This window comes from Phoca vitulina, unplaced genomic scaffold (assembly GCF_004348235.1).
Source record: "Phoca vitulina isolate PV1807 unplaced genomic scaffold, GSC_HSeal_1.0 scaffold1, whole genome shotgun sequence".
Taxonomy (NCBI): domain Eukaryota; kingdom Metazoa; phylum Chordata; class Mammalia; order Carnivora; family Phocidae; genus Phoca; species Phoca vitulina.
The window spans coordinates 58,689,769-58,706,281 of NW_022589704.1; the positions used below are offsets into that span (position 1 = coordinate 58,689,769).

General features: G+C 43.5%; 1 protein-coding gene across 3 annotated transcripts in view; it reads right to left on the minus strand.

Annotated features, from left to right (window-relative positions):
- Positions 1-5,940, minus strand: part of MAP3K20 (mitogen-activated protein kinase kinase kinase 20) — a 180,523-nt gene extending 174,583 nt beyond the window's left edge. For 2 of the 3 annotated variants that reach the window (XM_032407928.1, XM_032407902.1), the window contains exon 1: positions 5,713-5,774. The gene's annotated coding sequence lies outside the window, so the exon portion shown is untranslated. Of the gene's footprint in view, positions 1-5,712; positions 5,775-5,921 lie in introns of those variants that run through there. The other variant, XM_032407919.1, reaches the window with a different exon arrangement.
- Between the last annotated feature and the right edge of the window lie 10,573 nt (positions 5,941-16,513).

Here is a 16,513-nt window from a genome sequence, read left to right on the forward strand (position 1 = left end):
TGCTGCTCTAATATTTATTTATGCTAGTATTGTTTCAGCCTCCTTAACAGAGATTAGTGAATAAAACAGGGGCGCCTGGGTGGCTCAGACAGTTAAGCATCTGCCTTCGGCTCAGGTCATGATCCCAGGGTCCTGGGATCGAGCCCCACATTGGGGTCCCTGCTCCTTGGGGAGCCTGCTTCTCCCTCTCCCTCTGCCTGCCACTCTCCCTGCTTGTGCTCTCTGTCAAATAAAAAAAAATCTTTAAAAAAAATTTTTTTTAATTAAAAAAAAAATGTGCTTTATCATCATGTGTCTTAAAACAATACCACTTGGATTATGGTTCTACAATGATTTTTTTCCTACCAGTCTAATCTTCAAAACATGGGGAGAGCTTGAGTTTGGTGTCTTTGTTCACAACAGCAAGGGCAAAGATTGTAAGATTCTGTTCTTGGACAGGGCTGTTCCACTGTTTTTGTTTTTAAACCACTCAAAAAAGATCTGTAAGACTAAGTATGCAAATAGGACCAACCAGTATTGTGTCTATCATAGATATTCCTTCCTTCCTCCAAGGCTGCCACTGGAAAGCAGCAGATCTTGTGCAGAACAGGTTGGGCTCAGTGAACAGGATCTTTAGTCATGGATATCAGAGAGAAGTAGACTGTGAGACTCTAAAAAATAGAACAGCTACTGTTTCATTTTTTGTGTCTACGCTTCACCATACAAGTAACAAATCCCTCTAATTAGAGCAAAGGTTAAAATAAAAATGAGCCAGTTAAAAGAAACGTTCTTATTTGTACTTTAATATTTCAATTAATGAAAACAGACTTCCATGACACACTTCCTTGCCAGAAATGTCGTTGCTGGAGGCAAAACACTGGAGAAAGAGGAATGCAGGAAGCAGGGGCACTTATGCCACAGAAATACTGTGTGGAAACGTGTGTGTGCTCTAACAGAAACCCAACTAGGCGACATGATGCAGGTATGATCGGTGACATGGGGTCCCTGCAGAGGCACTGTGTCCAAGGACTGGAGGCCTGGGAAGAGAGCTGGGCCAGAGCCTACGAGTAAAGGAGCATTGAGAGGGCACATTTCCACGGGCTGGCTGGAAGAAGAATTCACAGATTGGGGGTGGCAGTGGGGGTGGGGGAGAAAACAAGAGTAAACAAGGCTTACTTCAGTCAGCAGGCCTACCCATCCCTAATGCTTCTACTACTTGGCTTTTGTTTCTACCCTTGAACCATTTTCTGTCAAACAGAAACTATCTGACCCGTCCTGGCTGCTAACAAATAGGTACAGTCTTGGACTAATTACCTAGAACGAATGTTCCCAGAGAAGGGTAAATAGGACAGTTAAAACCTGGTAACCTCGACATAAGATGAAAGCAAATGGGGATTGTTAAAACCAGAGAAGGCCATGGAAGACCCCATATTATACATCGCCAATCTAAAAATTACAGAGAGAACTCCTGGTTATTAGAGTTGCCGAAGAAGAAAATATGCCTCTCTGTCTAGTAGTGAGCTGCCTATCGAGGAGAGTGTTCAACGGGAGGTGGGCATGCGGAATAGGCGATTCTTGCAACAGCCAGGCAGCGACCCTATGAGTATTCTAGGACATCAACTTACTAGAAAGGATGGATGGTCTCCCTTCCCAGGGATACAGTCATGAACCTAAGAGTCCCTGGCAAGGCGGAGTAGCAGCGATCGCCGTCAGCGATGAAGACGATGGATGACTGGGCCATACTGCTCAATTTCTCCTCCCAAACTGGCTGGGAAGGTAAGAGTCATATTCCGGATTTCTATCCTACAACTATCCTTTCCCCTCCCCCCTCCCTCTCCTCCGTTCCCAAAGCAAAGAACTTTGTTCACACTGAAAGCCACAGGATAACCACCGAAAACAAAAACTCTCTGGATGATGATCTACTGCTATTCTTTTCTCTGCAAAATGGAACTGCATTACCCCCTGTAGTGGGCTAGGCTGCAAAGCCTAATGGTGCACATCCATTTGTCAGAACCAGGCTCCTCGTCCTCCACATGTGCAGGACCCAGCACCGTGCGGAAGGTGTAATAAACCCCCGTCCTACAAGTCGATTTTACCTTAACATCTGGGGGAATAAACACGCCACGAGTGTCCGTACTGGTTTGTTCAATAAAACTGTCTGTACCGGTCTCTTCAACAGAAGAGAATGCAACATTCACATGAATTTTTAAGATGAAGTACAAGATTTTGAAGAAAGTGCTTGCTTACATGGGGGGTGATATTTGTGGCTATATTTACAGATCCCTGAAGAAATACATTCTTCTCCACAACAGGGTACTTTGGTAGAAAAGTTTCATAAGCAAAGATTCATTCCATGACCTTTAGACAGACAGTCTTGCCTTCTCTTTTTGGTTTTCCTATACAAACTCCAGAAAGAAGGACGTCAGCCCCTGAAGATAAGCTGTGCTCGAAGCCAGCTATAAGAATGGTTCCAAGTAATTTTGGTTTTGGTCTTCTAGGTCCTAACATTCCCTTATTCATATCCCTCCCGAGTTCTTCAAATTCCTCATATAGATATTTAAATGCAATAATCTTCAGATTCTTTCCCCAAAATATCATAAAGTTGTATATAAACACAGAGGTACACACAGCTGCTCTACAAATCCTTATACTTAAGGCAGGAGAGTGGCTAGGAAACCCTCCCAGCGCTGCGTGCTCACCGGAAGTATGCTTTGGGATCGGGGCCAGCTACCGAGGGCGAGCCTTACCTGGGTAGAGGTGAAACAAGCAGCTTGCTCTGTCTGACTGGGGAATGTGGAAAAACAAATGTTCTCTACCACTCAGGTATGGTGGCTGAAGTTTCGGGTGCTGGTTCAAGCATTTCCACAGGCTGTCCCATATGCTTATGCAGCAAGCAGGTATTATTGTCCCCAATTTACACATGAGAGAAAACGGATGATGAAGGGAATGAAAATTGCCCAAGCCAACCACCTAACTTACAAGTGACATGACCAGGATTCAGACTCAGCTCTGACTTCAGAGTCGTATCATTTTTTTTCACCATATCATATGTCTTTTTCCCACTGTATCATTCTGTCTCCTCCTTCAAATCTGCCTTTTTTTTCTTTAAACAAACCCTTTCCTCGTGACAGTAATCACTAGATTGCTTATTATCCACCTAAAGTTCAATTTGAGGCTTTAATTTCCTATTAGCAATTGTGATGCGGGGTTAGGGTGTCAATGCGCAGCTGCTTTGTTCTCACAGAATCTTCTCCTGTGTTGGGATTATTTAACTGCTATTAGGGCATAATCGATGCTTCAGCTGTCCGTAGCAGGGTCTGACACAAAAGCACCCATGTATCAGGCAAACCAATCTAAACTCTAGCATTTATAGCTCTCTTTCCTTAACAGGTACAGTTTTCTGGTCACAGCTGGAACTCTTGCTTATTTGTGTGTAGTGGGGCAAGGTTAATAGCCACAAAAGAAGTAGCCTAAATCTTCACTGCAGTAAGACCAAAAGGTGCCTTAGCTATTCCTATTACATTTAGATAGACAAGACACGCTCCCTGTCAATCTGTCCTGGGTAGAATAAAATGGAAAACAAATGATCCAAATAGATTTTTATTTTCAATATCTCTGGATACAGATTCAAGGCTCTCTTATTCCAAGAAGTACTATAGCACCACAAACACCTTTTTCTGGGTTTAAAAAGAAAAGAATCATTGATTCTCTCCTCTCTTTTCTCTGAATCTAACAATTTCTAAAAACTGTCCATTTTTCTCTTTTACGCCACACTAATAGCTTCACTGCATGTCTGACCTCTTTTCACGAAACATCACTGTAATTTCCCTGTGTTTTCTCTGACTAGATTATTCCCTCCACACCCCTCATAACTCCTGTTTATAGTTTTGTAGCCCTGTCAAAGTCAGTTCCACCGCTCATTCCAGATAGGCACTCGGCCAATATATTGCCAATAACACTCACTCTTGTGCTAACTTAAAATACACAGTGCAGCTTGCCAAGTTTCCTTATTTGGCAAGAAGGTCCCTTAGTTCCCAAGATCTTTGACCATCCATTTTTAGATCCAAATCCTCCTGCTTAATATTTGGGTATTTCTCTCTCTCTTTTTAATGTGTCTTATGTGTTCCCTAAAAGAGTTAGAAGAGATCAGTCATCTATTTGCTTTCCTAGACAAAAAAAGGGTCCCTGCCACTGCCTTGTGGTCATTTACTCTGGAATTATTATCACTATAACTTCTGAATCAAACAATATTTTCCAGGTTAAAAAAAAAAAAAACTCCCAGTAAAGTTATAATAGGAATTATGTTGTGAAAGACTAAAATAAACAGTACACATTGCTTTATGGGACCATTTTCCTTTATCTTAATTCACTCTTTCCAAACAAACCAAATTCATGTTCATTTGCAATCTCCCTAATCTCTCACTATTGTAGCAGGAACTTTAAACAAAGGCTCTACGAATGACCAAAACCATAATTAAAATGCATCCGTCATGTATTTTTTGAAAATCAAAAAACGACATGAAATTTCGCTGTGGAGATAGGCCTACCACAAAGAAGCCATTAACTGCCTTGAAGCGCTTGTTTATTTTTGTCTTTCTATGTTTGTTGGTTCGGATCCACTGAATCCCGACCGTTCACTTCAACTGAGGTCAGGAAAGCAAGAAGGCTCTCCTAAAACAGCTTCAGGGATAAAACAGGAGCATACTTTAGCAACCATCTTAACTCAGATATCCTCGCATTAATTCTGTAAGTGGATTCTAAAACACCATTATTAATAGAGAGCTGCTTATTGTAATATCATTGGATCGGGCCACTAAATGATGCTGCTTTCGTTATTAAAGAAACTAACAAAAATACTAATTAAGTCCTCCATAAACAGTGCTTCGCGAACATCTCGAGGCGCATCAGAAACACACATTTTCAGCAATCTAACAATGACCTGCCCCGTTTTTTAGGCAATCCGGAGCCATCTCGCCGGGTCCGTAGTAAAGTTGGTCTGCAGGCTGTCAGGACCAAGCGAAGCGCGGCGGCGGCCTCAGCTTGGCCCTCCCGGCCTGGGGCAAGTCTCGGAGCCCGGGGACCGAGGGACGCCACGGGGTCGCCGAGCAGCACCCTCGCCCCACGTGGGAGGCAGAGGGGCCGCTGGAGGGTGCGGGCGGCGCGAGCTGCACGCTGCCCCGGGGAGGGCCGGGGAGGGCGGCTCGCGGTGGGAGAAGCCACCCCGGCCGGGCGGAAAGCAGAAGTTAGTGGTCTCTCCTCGCACGCACAGCCCTCTGCTGGGAAGTGGCCCGCGCCCTGCCCTGATTTGGAAGACTCGCGTTTCGCCTCGCAGAGGGGCCGGGTCGCCCGCGGCGAGGCCGGCGCTCCGACGCTCAGGCCCCGGGGTCGGCGGGCTCGGCCGGCGGGGTCCCGGCGTCCGGCGAGGGGAAGCGGCGGCCCCCGCACCCGCGCCGCGCGCAGGGCCGGCAAAGCCCGACAGGCTGCGCCCGCCCTTCCGGACGCCAACTTCTGCGTGGGACCGGCCCGAACTTCGCCGGGCCCTCTGGGCCGCCGCGCGGAACTCCGCGGGCGCCGGGAACGCTCGCTCCGGCCGCAGCCGCCTCCGCGGGCCCCGGGGCGGGGAGGGTGCGCCGCGGAGCCCCGCAGGCCGCCAGGGCCTCGGCCCCGAGCCTCGCGAGCGCGGCGGGCCTCCGACCCACCCTCGCCCTCCGCGGCCTCCGGCCGGCCCCTTACCTGGCTCCCGGGCCGGGCGCGAGCAGCAGCCGGGGGGCGCCGAGGCCCCGCGCGCGGCGAGGGCAGGGCCGGCGACCGTGGGGGGTGGGGGGGTCGAGAGGACGGCGGCCCGCGCGGCTCCCACGCTTCCGCCCGAGTCAGGAGTTGAACATTCCGCCTCTCCGCCCCGCGCCAATGAGGAAGACAGTTACGGCAACAGCACCACCTACCTCCGAGCGCGGAACAGCCGGGCCCCTCTGCCCGCGCCGCCGCTCAGACGCGCGGGCCGGCCTCCCGGGCCTGCGCCCCCCGAGGGCTCCGTGCGCCCCTGCGCCCCTGCGCCCCGGCAGCCACCCGGGTGGAGGGATGGAGGAACTCAGTGCGAAGAGCACCTGCCCTGCAGTGCGGGGCGCCGGGAGGGGGAGGCGTGCCCCGGGGCCTCGCGGTAGCTTCACCTCATTTTCCCAAGTTCCCACCACCTGTCGGGTCAACTCAGCCCTCATCAACCAACATTTACCTTGTCAGAGGCGCTGGGAATACAGAGAGATGGGAGGCTGCTTCGTGCCTCTTCCGGTTGGGAAGGGCACAGACCTGGAAAGAGATTTCTAGGAGAGAGGGCTGAAGGCTGCCTGGGTGGGACCATCAGTAAATACCTACGGAATTTTGAGGAGGGGTCATGGTGGGCTGCCCTGCTTGGTGACTTTACCAAAACTGAGTTCAGATGCGGACACTAGAATTCATTCCAGGTGTGAGCAAGACGTGGCAATAAGTACTGGGAAGACAGGTAACTGTTGATTGGGGAGGAAAGGAGAGATGAGGTCGCAAAGGCACTGGCAGCATTATCCAGGGGTTTGAGTTCGGATTTTATCAGCTATGGGCACTGGGGAACTGGGCGAAGTTAGAATCAAAGAGTTAAAATAGGTGTTTGTGTTTGGTGATTTAGAGAGAGAGCAGTCCGCGCGCGGTTGTGGGATGCGTTGCTAGGGCAAGACTGCGAGGCAGCAAGAGAGGTTAATACCGTCACTTCCTGGTAATGGGAGTGTGAGGACCTGAGCAGGAGGTAGGAAATGGACCTCGAAAAGGAGGAATGGCCTCTCAGGAAGAGGCCACAGAAATTGGGGGTGTGGAAGAGAAGAAGGAAAGAGAGATGATGCCAAGGTTTCAGACCCGGGTGACTGGAAGAAAGATGGTGCCGTTGACAGGAACAGGGATCTGTCGGGGAGAAGCTGGCTTCCTGTAGAGTTCGAGGTCATGGGAGGCAAAACAGGTAGAGATGCAGCAGTTGAAATATGAAACGGAGACTCAGAAAAGAGGTCATGAGAGAAAGAGAATTGCAAATCGTCAGACAGTTGAAAATAACAAAGCGGAGGGATGGGTGAATATAAGCTAAAAACACACCACGTTCTGGTCTGTTATTGAAATTATTATTTTTTTAAAAAGATTATTTATTTATTTATTTGACAGAGACAGCAAGAGCAGGAACACAAGTAGGGGAAGTGGGAGAGGGAGAAGCAGGCCTCCCGCCAAGCAGGGAGCCCAATGCGATGCGGGATGTGATCCCAGCACCCTGGGATCATGACCTGAGCCAAAGGCAGAGGTTTACGACTGAGCCACCCAGGCGCCCCTGTTATTCAAATTATTGAATTACCCCTTTGGTGAGAATTAGGAATTTCAGCACTGATGGATTCTATTTCGGTAACTGAGAAATTAGGATTGATGAAAACTGTCATGCTAACCAAATTCCTGATGTAGGTAATCAAATAATTCTGAAAATCATCTAAACATCTATCTTCAGGATAGACCCCCGTATGACGTGACTCCAGTCATCCTACCTCACCAGGCACTACATTGTGATGGCAAAGACCCTAGACCGGGAATCAGAGAACCTGGTTTCTGGTTTTAGTCCTGCCACGTATTAGCTGGGGTACTTTGCTAGACAGGCCTGGTTTTCTCCTCTGCAAAATAAGAGGGCCCGGGGAGATGTCAGACCCAGGTTCCAGCTTTAAAACTGTGAATGCATTACTTTAAATTTGAAGCACATGACTTAAGAGTCTTAATATTTTCACCACATCCCCCTTCCTTCCCATCTATTTTTCCTTCGTTCTATTTTCCCTACATAATTAGGCAGAGAATAACCAGCAGGAACAGTAAACACTAAAGAGTAGTTTCACAAGTATGCTTAAATGATAAACTGGCAGGCATTCTCTTATCTTCCCAACCAGGTTGCAAGTTCCTTGAGGTCATATCTTATATTCTGTTGTATCTGCCCATAGCTGAAATAAATGCATAATTGTGTGATAAACTGGACGCCTCGAGCCTGACTCTTCTTTCGTCAAGTTGCCCATTTCCTTATGACTATATGATCTCTTTGAGTCCCAGGCCTAATAAATACCGTCTAGTGCTTATTCCCATGGCTGACTCTGCTTTTTCAAACTTTCACATCTTTTTTTTTTTTTTTTTTTTAAGATTTTATTTATTTATTTGACAGAGAGAGAGATAGGAGAGAGGGAACACAAGCAGGGGGAGTAGAGAAGGAGAAGCAGGCTTCCCACTGAGCAGAGAGCCTGATACGGGGCTCGATCCCAGGACCCTGGGATCATGACCTGAGCCGAAGGCAGACGCTTAATGACTGAGCCACCCAGGCACCCCCACATCTTTTTTTTGAAAGCATATTGGGTAATTCTCACCTGTGTAGGTTTACAAATGTGAATAGCAATAGCAAAAGAGACCTAGTCAAACCTCTCTTATCCAGCCTTCCTATTCCTTTATTTCAAATGTCTCTGCACTAAAAATAGATGTACTCTCAGAGGGTGCTAAGGACTCCAATGTGATTGGGAGTCCTTAGCACCCTCTTATATCCAAGAACACCCTCCAAAATAAATATGCAATGTCAGTAAAAACAGTGTATTTGCTATGCAAATAGAGTTTAAAGAAAAAAGTCTTCTGGTCCCCCATTCAGACTGCTGTCCTTAAGCTCCTCTTGAATAGAAATTCTGAAACTGCTACCAGCTATGGTAGATCAAAGAAGTGCAGACATAAATTCTATTAAGGATAGAAGGAAAGGCAATTTATAAGGAAGAAAGCATTCTGATTATCCTTCCCACCCTTTGTAGTGATGAGAGTTCTGAGCCACATGGGGACCCAGGAGCATTTTCTCCAGCCATCTCAGTCCTCCATTGCAGACTGTGAGTGGTCTGTGTCTAGATCATAGCTAAGAATTACCAGCTTTTACACAAAGGCTGGTGTTCGCCCTCCTGCACCGTGCTGGATCCCTGGGAAATGAAGGCACACAGTGACACATCCTTTAAGATAAGCAACCATGACCTTAAAATCAGGAGTGAAGCCCAGGTCATTGTTGGAACTTAGCTTTCACATCTAGCTTAGGGACCGAAGAATTCACAAGAATATTTCAGGTACCAAATTTGCTTAGGTGTTTCAAGGCCTGAGTAGGGCAAGTAGGGCAAGATGAGAAATTGAGGACTTTGGCAAAATTTGTTCAACAAGCATTTACTGCATGGCAGGCACTGTGCCGAGCCTGCAGTGGGAACAGTGACCAGGACGTGGTCTCTGTTCTCACAGAGTTTGCTGAGTGCAACGGAAAAGCCAGAAAAGACACAAGTGATTACACTGTGGTGTGCTCTTACGAAGGCAAGAATGTGGGATTCCAGCAGGGCACGTAACACAGTTTTCCGATAACCTGGGTTGTGGTGGCAGCCCTATCCCCAAGCAGCTATCACTCAGTTGGGCCCCTACTGCCTCATGGTCATGTGGGATGATAAAGGCCTACTTACCTTTGAGTCTTGAGTCCTATGCGCTGCTTACTTTTGCTATTGTTTGCTGTGCTATTCTTCTTGAATATCCTAGATTTAACATGTGACCGAATCATAACTGAATTTGTCATACCCTTTCAGCATTGAGCCTTACCATCTCTCCCGTTTGCTCTTAGCCCTACTTTATAGCAAGGAACTCATATGCTTCTTCCCCAAATATATAACAGTTGGTATGACTTTTCTGGCAAGATCCTAGAGTTATTATTAAATGCCATGATTAAATGGAAAGCTGGTAATTGCTTCGAATGTGAACACCAGGAACCAGCATGGATTCATTGAAATCAAGACGTACCAGACAAACCTGGTTTTCTCTGCTGGAATCATGGAGGACAATGAGGACTTCCTCAGTGAAACATGACAAAGTTCCTCATGAAGACTTTATAAATCAGAAGGGGATTTTAATGAATGACAATACAATACAGCAAATTGCTGTTAGTTTGAAAGGTACACCCCAAAAGTGCTGATGTCACTCAGGGTGCATTGTTCCCTTACAAAGGGTTTCTAATGGTACATTGCTGAGCTCTGTTCTCTATCCTGCCCCGTTCAACGTTTCTGCAATTTGGGTGAAGACCTAGGTGGCATGCCTACCTGATTAGGGAATAACATATATTTGGAAGGAATATCTAACACAGTACATAGAAGAATTGTATCCAAACTCAAAAACCTTTACTCAAACACTTTTACTGACACTTTGCTGCCTGCTAAATACAGTCCAAGATCCTTAGGGCACACAATCTAATCCAGATTTACCTCACCAACATTATCCCCAATCTTCACTGGCCTGACGCTGCCCTCCTCCCGACACCTCCACCCCCTTCCCTGGATTTTCCTCCGTCAGTTCTCACCCTCAGCATCACACCAGGCCACCAAGAAGACTCTATCCTCCCTCCATCACACGTGTGGTAGTAGCAGGTTCTACTCAAAGGGATCATGAAATCTGAAGGGAAATAGAAAATGTAATGAAAATAGTCATGTTTCTGAAATCGAAGGTTCTGCTTTAACAGAGACAATAAATAGACCCAGGCTTTCATCCCCAGGTGAGCTGGTAGGACATTGGAGATACATTACTTAGTTTCTTAGCATCTCCAGAGCTTCCGGTTAACCCATCTTGCTGTTCTTCTGGATGAAGCAAATTCAGACCTAAACTTCCAGACATTCTAAGAAGACCAATGATATTATCCCATATGGTATTCAGAATCTCACCAATTTATTAGATTTGGGCACATGTGATTAAGAAGGAAAACTCTTCTATCTGTTGGTATCTGGAAAAAGCAAGAACTATATTTCATAAGGTAATTATTAGTTCCAATGAATAAATGCTCATAAACAATCAAGTGACATCAACCATCTTTTACATCAAATTTTCAGTTATCTGTAGATTTTTTATTGTAAACATTATTAGATGATTATACCAATATGTAATCATGTGTCTTCCCTATTCAGTAGTCATTCTTTTCTCTTCAACAAGCAATTTTTTAAAACTATTTTACCTGGTCTGTTTTCTTCATTTTGCTTGCTTCCAGAAAGTCTACAAGTAAGCAATATAGTTCTTCTGGTCTGCCTATAGAGGGGATAGACAAGGGAAGGAATGGCTCCTTCCCAGTAGCTGGCCTAGGATCTCTCAAGAGTGGATTAATCAGTTTATTATACTGGAAATCCTGATCAAATTTCAAAGTCACTTTTCCATCCACACTTCTTTATATTGTTGTTTCTCAAGTTGAAATTTTTTCAATGAATATTTTTATAAGTTCTATATGCCTTTTTTTTTTTTTTGCCACCATTGGCTTTCCCTAACTTCTTAAGGTCCATTTGTATTAAACTCCTGTCCACATTGTTGTTTGTAACACCTTCCAATTTAGTATCATCTGAAAATTTCATTAACATGCTATTTACTCCCTCTTCCAGATCATTAATAAATGCTATTTCTCATGTATTAAATTTTGCGGTCGAATAGATTTAATTTGCTGTTGTAATTTCAGTGCATGTTTTCTAAAGATACAATGCGGTTAAGAATGGTCTTAACATAGGCTTAAATCCATCCCCAGTTTATAGTTATTTTACTATTATGCAATCCATTTGTGTTCTCTAATCAGCACTGTTGTGAGCTCCATTGAAGCAATAATCTATTGATTTTCTCTTCCCTCTTTTTCAATACAGTCATCATCTTGGCTTTAAATGCACAGCAATAGCAGAGTTAGAACTATTGTTGTGCTCTAATCCACAGCTATTTATAAAAGGAAATTAAGTCTTTTTTCTCAGTGGATATTCTTCCACTGATACAAGAAATATTCTACATTAAAAAATTATAATATTTTTTCATAGTATTTTATTTTCCTAAGCGTAGTTTCAGTATCCTAAAATGAGATAGATTCTAGGTCTTTTCTTAAGCAAGCAAATGCAGTATATACATATGTTGCATTTATATATTAAATATATATAGGAAAAGATAATATGTGTATTAGAGAGTGTGTGTGTGTGTATATTTTCTTTTCTTATAAATCTACTCACTGCTTCCCTGACACCTAGAGAATCTGGGGTGACTTTGTTTTTTATAATAGGCTTAGACATGTTACCTTCAAATCAGAGAATGAGGTTCATTAAGCCTTTGCTTCACTTTATGTCACACATCATCTTACTTATTAGGCCTTCCATAGTGCCAGCGCTCATTTTCAATGAGATGAGGTCCCTTACACGCCACTTATTTCTGTCCTTATGCTCACATATTGCAATTTTAAATCATTATGCATGAGGTTAGTCTTCGTGTTCCTACATATCACAATTCTCCTCACCACTGGGTATCAGGCAAAAGTAAAGAGTCAAAATAACTGGATAATTGTCTTAGTGTTTTACTTCATTAATACAAAGCAAACCTTACCAAATTGTTATGGCAAAACATTTCAAAATAATTATGTCAGATTTGCAAAATCCTACTGAACTATTTCAGTTGAGTAATCAAAATTCAACCTCACTTAACCAACCATGGCCTGTCTATACAACCAGTTTATCTGGATCATTTTGCCATGCAAATTAGTTGCATAAACCCCTGTAACAAGTTCCAGTGTGTTAGATTACACTACGAGCCATGTCCCCGGCCTCTGGAGGAAGTAGTGTCAGACGGATCTCCAGATGATTCAGATTATTTCCAGTCCTGAGGATCTGGATGCAGCAAGTTTTAGTGTTGACATGCTGTGAATGATGCTCATAGGTATTCTTGAAGTCATAGGCTTTAATTCAGTAGTCTTATCTCCAATACATACGTAGATGGCAATCGAATTCAAGCTCTCGCCCTTTCCCAGACTTAGTCAAGTCAGGTTGGAACTTAAGTGGTCTTAGTATGTAAGAACTTGATAACTTGATGGATCCCTTGAGATAGATGTTAGTGAGGACTTTGAAGCATCCAAAACTCAAAAATGAAGGTTCTCAATGCAATAGAGCATAGGGACGAAGAACATGGGCTTAGGAATTAAATAGACCTGGATGAGGTCTGCTGCTTGTGAACTGTTTGACCTTGGATATTTTTACTCAGCCTCTCTGGGCCTCAGTTTCTTCACCTGTAAAATGGGGACCATTATGGGTTTTTTGTTTGGACTAAATAAGTAAATATATGCACAGTGTTTAAAACAGGACCTGGCTCAGAGTTAGTGTTCAGGAATGCCATGTATCATTATTGTTATTATTGGTCATGTTCCACATGCTAAACATTTGCTATTATTATTGCTGTTATTATTACTATTATTATTCAGTTGTCTGAATTATTTCTGTTTCCTCTGGAGTCAGTTTTTCTCCTTATTTCCCTTTACTTTTCTCTTTTACAGTACTAGTTTTCTCGGATATCTGGTGATCATTAGTTATTGTTTATGTTTAAGAATGAAAAATTATGTTGACTATTTTAAGTAGCTGGCATGGATTTTTCTCTGCTGCTGTGAAGTAGATTTTTGTCCTACAGGACACGTCCCTGAATGGAAGATTCAATGGTACCCTCAAGTACATAGAGGGATAAGTTCACTGGCAAGCATGCTTTAGGATAATTTCATAGTTGGCTCAGCCAGTACAGTAGGATTAGTGTTAGCATGCCTTGGACTTTGTCTTTCTCATATTGTGAAATTATAACCCATGATAGCTAAAGAAAACATGTGAGGGATAGTCCTGGAAGTGTACCCAGGAAAAATACCTAGGAAGAGTAGCCCAGTGGGTGAAGGGTTTGCTACAACTTGAGAGGCCAGTTATCAAGATGGTAAAGGTCAGGAAAAAATTAGGAATTGGTAGAAGTCCTTTGATATTATGAAGGGCATCAAAAATATCATTGTAGCCTCTGAGGATTTGTCAAAAATAGCAGGGAAAAAACTGTCCCCTAAGCTTATTATGACTTAGGGGATTTTAAGAAAAAGGAAGAGTGATGTCAATGTGCATTCTGGAAATTTATCTCCACACAGAAAGGTAATGATTTGGTTAGGCTCCTGTTACCGTGAATGTATGTCCACGCTGAATATATGCTAGGGCACAGCAGAATTGCAGAGAACTCTGACGTTTCAGTCTTTCCTTCTTTCTTTTCCCATTGGTTTCTGAAATGGAAAGTAAGAGGAGAGAGATTTACTTTCCTGGTATGAATTATGACATCCACCTTTAGGAGGCAGAAGGAACGTAGCTAGTTTGGGTTTTAAATAAGACTATTTTCTCTATTATAATGATAAAAAAATTTTTTTTTGTCTTTTTTTACTACCCTTCTAAAGAGAATGACCATGGTAACAGGAGGGTCTTCTGTTTGCTGAGGACAAACAATATCTTCATCCTCAGTTAGAGTGGGGACTTTCATGTTTGGAGCTAGGGCTATGGGGAAAATTAAGTTGATTTGCATTAAGAAGAAAATATGACTTTGGGTCCCCAAGGATGATCTGCAAACTAGAGAGGTGGAGAGTTGGGAATGGGAAGAGGAGACCATATGATTGGTAGCAAAGAAGAAAGATTTGGAAGACAAGATATGTCCTGTGAGGATTTTTTTTAAATGAAATACCATGGGATTCTGTAATAAAACCCCCCTCTCCATCTTTCTACAAAATATTCAATAAATCTACATCCCTCAAAAATGCTTCAATTTCAGTGGAGTCAATTTTAATGAAATAAGGCATAGAGAATAATATGAAAACAATAACTTGGCATAAGAAATAAAGTGTTTCAAATACAACAGAAGTGTCTTCCTGAATATGAGTGGATTCTTTATGGTGAATGCAGAGAAATGTTATATTATCCTGAGAAATTAAAGACTTCCCATGGCATATCCATGATATATGAGATTTTTATGAAGGGCCACACAGACACACACACACAGAGTTCTATTTTGAAGACAGACTTTAGAGAAAAATACACCCAAATCTCTTGTCTAAACTCCACTTATAATATTTTGGTAAAATTAATCTCATGCTTTGGTTCCCCAAACTCTCTTCTGTTATTTTTAGTTTGTGTCATCAAAAGCCTGAATAATCCGTTCTCTTGGGGGCAAAAAGAGAGGCAGACAGTATGGCCTCGTAGTTAACAGCATATGCTCTGGAAGCAGATTATACTCGGTTTGAAACCCCAACTCTGCCATAATTTAAGCAAGATAATTTCTTGACCTTGAGCAAGATAATTTCTCTCAGTGTTTCCTCATCAGTAAATAGTAAAACTATTCATCTCATAGGTATTTAGAGTAAAATACTGTGTGTATGTATCTGGCACACACACAGTCAGTATTCAATAAATGGTAGGTGAAGTGACAGCTTGAAAAGCACTGATTACTGAACCAGTATATCCAGAAAATTCTCTTTCAAAGCCAGCATTCAGAGAATTTTGTATTGGAAACTCTATATTCCTTACTGATCCTGCTTTTCTTCTAATTTTAAGTGGAAGTACAGAATTTCCTCTTTTCCCACCCCAGCAATCATCTCTTGCTGCTCAAAATATTTCCCTGCCCCGTGTTACAGAATGTATTCAGTTGCTCCAAAAATGCTATTTCGAATGCGTAAGTGAACCCCGCGCATCAGACCTACACCACAGCTGCGTCATCTCAGTTATTCCTACAATCCTCCCCGATGCAAGTGTTTCAGTGTTGACTTAATGTTATTCATTTGCTTGTGTTGTTAGTGAAAACAAATTCTTAATTAAGAGGCCCAGCATCACCTGGCTCACATAAAGTGCCACAAGCAATAATCTCTAACTTAGTGTACCCTCTGGCTCATACCTTCAATTTAATTTCTGAAGCCAGAAATACAAATGGAGTTTATAATGGGCTGTGAGCATCGGGTGAGAGGAGATCAGAACCACTAATGAAGAACTCCTTCCTTGGGAGGAACTCATAACAGCGTGTAACTGTTTCTAGGCGATGTGGACTGAACATGTAAATGAACACCCAGGTTAGGTTAAAATCTAACTCCTAGTGTGATCTGTGTATGACTTGTGTCACACTTGGTTTACCTTCTGATCTCCTCCTTCATTCATAAACATTGGATCTGTTGGTAAAATGTCCGAGTCTTATTCTCTCTTCACCTCTCCCCTCTTTCACTCGGTAATTTGAAATGTTTTCCAGTCCACTGCAAATAACTCTTAAGATGGGTCTGTTCAAGATAATGGTATCCTGTTTCAATTATTGCAGCAACAACATTGATAAATTGGTGTGCATTTGGGGTAAAGGACAAAGGATGAGGTTAAAGACCAGGCTCTCCAACTGCTCCTTCGCCTCAAGTCAATTTCAATGGCTCGAAGCCACCATTGTAGGTTTCTTCACTTTTCCATCCTTTCACGGTTGTTTTGGCTAAAGACTCTCAGGTGGTCCCTCAGTGTTCTGAAGTTCTCTTTACTGTTGCCTCAGGAAAGGCACTGAAATGTCCCGAGCCCCAAGCACTCCCTGTGCCAGGCGCTTTATATACCTTAACTCATTGAATCCCCAGGCAGCCTTTGTGAGGGAGGTATTAGGATTCCCATGAGCAGAGGTGGAGATTGAGGCTCAGGGGTTAACTACG